Source organism: Callorhinus ursinus, unplaced genomic scaffold (genome assembly GCF_003265705.2).
Source record: "Callorhinus ursinus isolate GAN/ISIS: 27379988/994484 unplaced genomic scaffold, GSC_fseal_2.0 scaffold66, whole genome shotgun sequence".
NCBI classification, from domain to species: Eukaryota; Metazoa; Chordata; class Mammalia; order Carnivora; family Otariidae; genus Callorhinus; species Callorhinus ursinus.
The window spans coordinates 2269643-2278270 of record NW_027397128.1 but is presented as its reverse complement, the minus strand read 5'-3'; the positions used below and the strand labels follow the sequence as shown (position 1 = coordinate 2278270).

The 8628-nt window shown below is 39.1% G+C and overlaps 1 long non-coding RNA gene across 1 annotated transcript in view; it reads right to left on the bottom strand.

Annotated features, from left to right (window-relative positions):
• Positions 1–4314: 4314 nt before the first annotated feature.
• LOC141371301 (uncharacterized) overlaps positions 4315–8628 on the bottom strand; it is a 70686-nt gene continuing 66372 nt past the window's right edge. Inside the window, exon 3 of the long non-coding RNA XR_012376133.1 lies at positions 4315–4650. This is a non-coding gene — a long non-coding RNA (uncharacterized lncRNA). The remainder of the gene's footprint in view (positions 4651–8628) is intronic.

Sequence of the window (8628 nt, the reverse complement as noted above, 5' to 3'; positions counted from 1 at the left end):
TTTGTTCATGTAGTCTTCATTCAGTTGTTGAGAACCTACTATGTGCCTGAACCTCAACTGCCAGAGTACAAAAATAAGTACAAAATACCCCTGCTTTAAGGAAATCCAGAATCTAGAGTTGGGCATAGATATAAAACTAATTAGACTTTTAGGCTACATATAATAAGTACCATGTTATATATACCAAATAATCCAGAAGTGGAAAGGGGACAGATCACTTATATTTCTGTCCTTTAATATCACCTATAATATTGTCTTTAAATCCCAATATACAATATCTTTCCTTTGGCAGCTTCAGCCCATTAAAGTATTAGAAAAAACATTCAGATATTGTTTAACATAGCTTCCATGACTGTTAACAAGGATGCCCCCTTCCTTTAATCGTCCTTCTCCTAGCCTTTTTTCTCTATAATACATAATTTCAGTTCCATTAGCCTTGCTTCACAGGACATGGTCGTACGACTTTGAGCAATTTTTGAGAGCCCTTTCTAGGTTTTCTTCCTGGTAACTAGTCTAGTAAGCCGTGGTAGTCAACCCCATGACTGGAAGTTGGGAAATTAAAGGATTCTCAGAGGGTGTGCTGACTGAGATGGAAAAAATGCTGTTGATGATCTAAAATTATAATCAGCCCTCCACTTCCCTAGAGCATGGAGCAACTAGGATGGTGCAGCAATAGGGTAAAGTTCGGAAACAGAGAGCAGGTGAGAGAAACAACAAAGACAGACTTAAAAGGAGTCACCAGAATTCTTAAAGTTTCAGAGGTGACCACGACTCATACTTTTCTTGATTGGCTTGGTCACCGTCACCTAGATGAAGAGTGATGATATTAAATTTATTACTGTGCTACTTTGCCACAATAGTACCACAGATGCTCCTGGCTGGCACTATTTAAGATGAGTCATGTACAGATAGATCTAAAGGCCCAGATACTTATAACAAAACTGGCTCAATGGAACTGTACTGGTGCTGTGTCATATGAGGGGACACAAAGTGTTGAACAGTAGATGCTGCTACATGGACCATGTAACAACTCAAACACAGCTGTTGCCCATCTCCACTTTGGAAGCTATTGCAAGGAAATATCTCAGAGTCTTGCAGTTAATGATACGTCTATTTGTCTCCCTTATAATCTCTCAAAGTGAGAGTTATACATCACTGAAAATATAAAAAAAAATAAAATAAAAAAGGCATTTTCAAGAGTGTTTTATTTTTCCAAAGGCTTGATAGTATGAGGGAGAAATGTGTACTTCTCATGCTATCTTGGGGCACTGGTTAGAAGGCGCTTCAAAAGTTGGTTTGGTTCCAATTACTTCAGGGTAAGTTCTTAACTTTATGGATTCAGAAAGTCATTATTATCACATCTGTTGAATGGTGTCAAATTAATCAGATATATAAAGCAGTATTTCTCACTATTGCTTACATTTTAGAATCATCTGGAGGAATTTTTAAAGTCCCAATGCCCAGATATTACTTCAAAAAAAATTAAATTGGAATATTTAGGAGTAGATCCCAGACATCAGTGTTTGGCAAACCTCCCCAGCAGATTCCAATGTGCGGCCAAGGTTGAGAACCACTGCATTAATCACTGTATAAACCCAAGTGTAATTTTAATTACTGTGATGACAGATACAATTAACAAGATTTCCAGGAATTACAACTTCTTTTTTTCTCCCTTTTGATATGAACATACATAAGAAATACCATCCTGGGAAATTAGACTAAATGCTATCATTGGTGAGCATATGATTAAAGTGTAGAGTCAGTTGCTCACTAGGCAAGGGAAGAATTCTTATGATTTGGGAAAGTGCATAAATAGAATAAAGGATACGGGGAGATTCTGGAATTAGATAACAGAAGCCAAATACCCTTTCATCTCATGAGACCTTAGTATTACTATCATTTAATACTCTCCTGTATGTAAAGGGATACAACCATACTAATCAATTCTTTGGTAAGTTTCCTACCCTATGATTTCCTTCTGTGATTTCTTTCTTTAATGGAAACCAATGCTACTTAAAATTTGATTTTAAGAAATTCACTTCCTAGTCAACTTTGCTGGCATATATATGTAATAAAACATGCAATAGCTGTACTTATCATGCTAAGATAAAAAATATTAGAATAGGAACCTTCTGGGAGTATTCAGATTAAGCCCTCATTTTTGAAGGTCATCACAATAGTGTGGGATAAATATAAACAAATATTTAAAGAAATAAATGAGTATTTGGAGGTAGAAAAAAAGAAAAAAAAACATGAAATGGCTAATAGCATTTCAATCACAAAACAAAGGTAAGATTTTTTGCCCCATATGTGGACAGCTTCCACAATGAAACAGGTAGGTTCAGGCTCTCCATAAAAAGTAGAATGTCCTCTTGCTTTATTTCAAGCAGTTTCCCAGGCATATTTGTCGGCTATAAGTGAAATGATCCAGACTAAGCATTCCCTTTAAAAATGTCACTGGTTGTAGAGATAGTTCTTTGTTTGATTAATAGGACTCCCTTAAAATACACTAAACTCCATGAGGGCTGGGGCCCTCTCTTACTGACCTTTGTATTTCCAGTTCTTGACACAGAGTAGGCAATCAATAAATATTTATTAAATGAGAGGACCCATAACAATAAAAAACTGGTGGTGATTTATCACCTTTTTTTATTAAAGATTTTATTTATTTATTTGAGAAAGAGAGAATGAGAGACAGAGAGCACGAAAGGGAAGAGGGTCAGAGGGAGAAGCAAACTCCCCGCTGAGCAGTGAGCCCGATGTGGGACTCGATCCCAGGACTCCAGGATCATGACCTGAGCTGAAGGCAGTCGCTTAACCAACTAAGCCACCCAGGCACCCGATTTATCACCTTTTTAATTGATGAGTTTCATACTTTGTTCTTTCTACTCTTTGTCAGTAGCACAATAGTTAAATAGTCAGCAAAGACTTATCTTTGCCTAAATATCTTGTGTCTTGAGGAGGCACTTGAGAATAGGGAACTGAGATCTTCCTCCATTGTTCTAAAATCAGATCTACCAGTTCTTTCTTTTAAGATGTTATTTATTTATTTGACACAGAGAGAGAGCACAATCAGGGGGAGAAGCACAAGCAGGCTCCCTCCTGGGCAAGAAGCCCGACTTTGGGCTCAATCATAGGACCCTGGGATCATGATCTGAGCTGGAGGCAGCCACTTAACCAACTGAGCCACCCAGGCACCCCAGATCTACCAGTTCTGATTCCTGAAGGACAATGCCCTGAACACAGACAAAGTAAAATGAGCCCCACATTGGGCTCTCTGCTCAGCCGGGAGTCTGTTTCTTCTTCTCACTCTCCCTCTATACTCTCTTTCTCTCTCTCAAATAAATAAATAAAATCTTTAAAAAATCTTTAAAAAATAAGGGGAAAATAGATGGGAACAAAGGAGTAAGAAAGTGGTACTAACATATTTCTTAAAAAAATTAGCTTGAAGTTTTCATATTCATATTGTAAAGCTAAAATATTTTAAATGCTCCATTTATCAAATAGATTATCTAAATTCTAAGTGTGGTAGTGCCCACTGATTGGACAAATATGAATGCTGCTGCAGGAAAAGCTTATATAAATACTGTTTCAGGTTAATAAACACCATGATGTTACTTTTTATTTATTTTATTTTATTTTATTATGTTATGTTAGTCACAATACATCATTAGTTTTTGATGTAGTGATCCATGATTCATTGTTTTTGTATAACACCCAGTGCTCCATGTATAACACCATGTGCCCTCCTTAATACCCATCACCTTCCCTTCTAAAGCCCTCAGATTTTTTCTCAGAGTCCACAGTCTCTCATGGTTCATCTCTCCCTCCAATTTCCCCCCCTTCATTTTTCCCTTCTTTCTCCTAATGTCCTCCATGCGATTCCTTATGTTCCACAAATAAGGGAAAACATATGATAATTGACTTTCTCTGCTTGACTTATTTCACTTAGCATAATCTCCTCCAGTCCCATCCATGTTGATGTAAAAGTTGTGTATTCATCCTTTCTGCTGGCTGAGTAATATTCCATTGTATATATGGACCACATTTTCTTTATCCATTCATCTGTTGAAGGGCATCTTGGCTCTTTCCACAGTTTGGCTATTGTGGATATTGTTGCTATGAACATTGGGGTGCATATGGCCCTTCTTTTCACTGCATCTGTGTCTTTGTGGTAAATACCCAGTAGTGCAATTGCTGGGTCAAAAGGTAGCTCTATTATTAATTTTTTGAGGCACCTCCACACTGTTTTCCAAAGTGGCTGTACCAACTTGCATTCCCACCAACAGTATAAGAAGGTTCCCCTTTCTCCACAACCTCTCTAACATTTGTTGTTTCTTGCCTTGTCAATTTTTGCCATTCTAACTGGTGTAAGGTGGTATCTCAATGTGGTTTTGATTTGAATTCCCCTGATGGCTAATGATGATGAACATGTTTTCATGTGTCTGTTAGCCATTTGTATGTCTTCTTTGGAGAAGTGTCTGTTCATGTCTTCTGCCCATTTTTTGACTTGATTATTTGTTTTTGGTGTATTGAATTTGAGAAGTTCTTTATAGATCTTGGATACCAGCCCTTTATCTGTAGTATCATTTGCAAATATCTTCTCCCATTCTGTAGGTTGCCTCTTTGTTTTGTTGACTGTTTCCTTTGCTGTGAATAAAGAAAATTTGATGAAGTCCCAAAAGTTCATTTTTGCTTTTGTTTCACTAGCCTTTGGAAATGTTTCTGAAACATACTTAATTCTGAAAGAATTGTATATATCTCAGAGTGTACTTGAAGCAACTAGAAAGACTAGGGAGATGGGAGCTATAGTTGAGAAATGATTGACTGTGTATGTGTTCTATAAAACATAATAAGTCACTTGTTCTCAAATTTCCTTTTATCTCAGGGAAGAACTTAGCAAGAGTATGACTCTTGATTTTACACAAAGTTTAGGTGGGATTTAAGGCATTGATTAAAGAGAAAACTCTGGAGCAACAGATGATCACTGGTTTATAATAATAAGATTTTAGGAGGAATTAAGATGTTAAAGAAGTAGGGGGACCCTGGGATTTCCTCAACCCTTGAACACAGCTGTACTGAGGTCAGATCACTTGGAACACCTAAGAAATCAACTGGAGGATTGGAAGAAGGATCTCAATGGTTGGAGGGAGACAGTGTGGCAGGTGTTAGGTGCATGGAAGTGAATGGGGGGGAGAAAAACTGTAATGCTGCAGAGAGGAGGGAGCCCTTTCTTTGGGAAGAGAAAAGGGAGAGCAAAAGAGAGGGGTAGAGACAGTGCTGTGTTGGGTTTGCACAAGAAGAAAACCATTCTAGACCATGGACTGGGGAGCGAGAGTTACTGAGTGTCACAGATTTTTTGCAAACAGTGTGTGGAGCTCAAACTCTGGAGTTTTGGAAGTGTGCAACTTTTGCCAGACTGGCGCTCTGGTGTGAGCTCCTAGGGATAATGGGGGCACAGGCCCAGGAGCATATAACATGGTGTAGGGAGTTCCTGGGTCGCACTGGAAGAGAATGTTGCCCTTTGTAAAGTGCATTTGGAAGAGGGTATATTGCCTTTCTAAGGACAAAAGACCCTGCAGGCACCAGCAAAAGGCCTTTCATCAGCAGGGGACAGAGGTACACAAAAAAGGGTGGATAACCTGGTTGCTTCTTTTCCCTGTGCTACACCACAGATTCTGCACATTGGACAAGTGTGGGACTGTTTTACTTGGAGAAAGGACACCAGACACAGCAGGGCAGGCTCTACTCCAGAGGAGGGGAGCAGGTCCACATGGTTCTGGGTCCTTTAAAATTTGGAGTTTTGAATCTTAACCCTACACCAAAGATAAAATGCAGGACAACTGTGGAACTGGGTGCACTGATGGCCCTTGCTATTCTGTGAGTTTCCTGAACAGCAAGAAGTGTGAGATCCCCTGTCTGGGGTTGAGATAGTGGGGTAGTGACATTTTACCCCAAGCCACCACCACAGACAGACTTCAGAGAACAACACAGCAGCCCCCAGTGGAGGCAGGAATGACTTATGGCTTACACCTAAACTCACCCCACCCTGCTGTGCCTGGTAAATGCATTTTTACTTGTGCAGGTCTCACTCTGAGCCAATGCAGTGGGCCTCTCCCCTAGAAGACCAGCACAGGCAGCACCCTGCATGCACCACAAGGCTTTACTTCCCCCCCTTTGGAATCAAGCTTATAGTTTTCTGTTTGTTACCTTGTTTTTTCATTTCCTTTTCTCTCTCTCTCCCCCTTTTGGATCAGGCTCTCCCCCCCTTTTTGTTCCAGGTTTATTTTAACAAACACACCAAAGCACACCTAGCTAAAGGTCCAAGCACTCCTCACTGCAAGGAAGGAAGAACTCCACAAAGGATAGACAGTGGGAAAGAGCAGCCAAAACACAACAGCAGAATACACACAGCATACACCAGAAACATTTCCTGAAGTGCCAGGCTTTGACAGTGTATGACCCCTTTTTAATACAGCATTACTCTCAGGTGCAGGAAACAATAACAAACTTTCAAAACACGCAGAAGACAGAAATTTAGACAAAATAACAAGATGGAGGAAATCTCCCCAAAAGAAAGGTCAGGAAGATACCACAGCCAGGGACTTGCTGAAAACGGATATAAGCAATATATCTGAACAATATTTAGCAGTCATAAGACTACTAGCTGGACTTGAAAATAAAAATAGAAGACACCAGAGAAACCCTGGCTTCAGTGACAAAAAAACCTAAAAACTAGTCAGGCTGAAATAGCAAAAGTTATAACTGAGAAGAAAAACTGATGGGATATAAACACGAGGACTGAAAAAGCAGAGGAGACAAAAGGTGATAAAGAAGATAAAATTATGGAAAATAATGAAGTTGTAGAGAAGAGGGAAAGAAAACTACTAGATCAAGAAGGTAGATTTAGGGAACCCAATGATTCCATAAAGTGAATTAATATCTGTGTCATAGGAGTCCCAGAAGAATGAGAGAAGTAAAAGGGGGCAGAAGGTTTATTTGAACAAATTATAACTGAAAACTTCCCTAATCTGGGGAAGGAAACAGGCATTCAATTCCTAAGAGGCACAGAGAACTCCCCTCAAAATCAACAAAAACAGGCTAACTCCATAATGTATCAGAGTGAAACTTGCAAAATGCAAAGATAAAGAATTCTGAAAGCAAATAGGGACGAATGTTCCTTAACCTACAATGGTAGACAAAAAAGTTTAGCAAGAAACCAGTCCACTGAAACGTGACAAGCCAGAAGAGAGTGGCAGGAAATATTCATCATGCTAAATGGGAAAAATATGCAGTCAAGAATACTTTATCCAGCAAGGCTGTAATTCAGAAGAGGAGAGATAAAAAGTTTCCCAGACAAACAAAAACCAAAGGAGTTCATGAACACTAAACCACCTCTACAAGAAATATTAAAAGGGACGCTTTGATTGCAAAAGAGAGACCAAAGCAACAAAGAATAGAAAGGAACAGAGGCAATCTACAGGAACATTGACTTTACAGGTAATACAATGGCACTAAATTGATATCTATAAATAATCACTCTGAATATAAGTGGACTAAATGCTCCAATAAAAAGGCATACAGTATCAGAGGGCTGCCTGGGTGGCTCAGTTCATTAAGCATCCAACTCTTGGTTTTGGCTCAGGTCATGATTTCAGTGTTATGAGATGAAGCCCTGTGTTGGGCTCTGTGCTCAGCAGGGAGTCTGCTGGAGATTCTCTTTCTCCCTCTCACTCTGCCCCTCCCCCCACTCAAGCAATCTCTCTCTTTCTCTAAAATAATCAAATAAATCTTTTTTAAAAGGCATAAGGTATCAGAATGGATAAAAGAGCAAGACCCATCAATATGCTGCTCATTTTAGACACAAAGACACATCGAGATTGAAAGTGAAGGGGTGAAGAACCATTTATCATGCTAATGGACATTAAAAAAAGCTGGAGAATCCATCCTTATACCAGGCAAATTAGATTTTAAACCAAAGACTGTTATCAGAGATGAAGAAGGACACTATATCATAACAAAGGAGTCTATCTAACAAGAAGATCTAACAATCGTAAATATTTATGCCCTTAACTTGGGATCAGCCAAATACATAAATCAATAACAAACAAAGAAACTCAGTGACAATAATACAATAATAGTAGGGGATGTTAACACCCTCCTAAAAACAATGGACAGAAAATCAATAAGGAAACAAGGGCTTGGAAGGACACACTGGACCAGATGAACTTAGTAAATATATTCATCCTAAAGCAGCAGAATGTACATTCTTTTTTAAATATATATATATATATATATTTATTTATTTATTTATTTGACAGAGAGAGAGAATGCATGCGAGAGAGCACAAGCAGAGGAGCAACAGGCAGAGAGAGAAGAAGCAGGTTCCCAGTTGAGCAAAGAGCCTGATGCCATACTCAATCCCAGGATCCTGGGATCATGACCTGAACCTAAGGCAGACGCTTAACCAACTGAGCCTCCCAGGAACACCAGAAGGCACATTCTTTCTGAGTGCACATGGGAAATTCTCCAGAATGGATCAAATACTGGGTTACAAATCAGGCTTCAACTGTTACAAAAAGATTGAGATCAACCATGCAAAATTTCAGACCACAATACTATGAAACT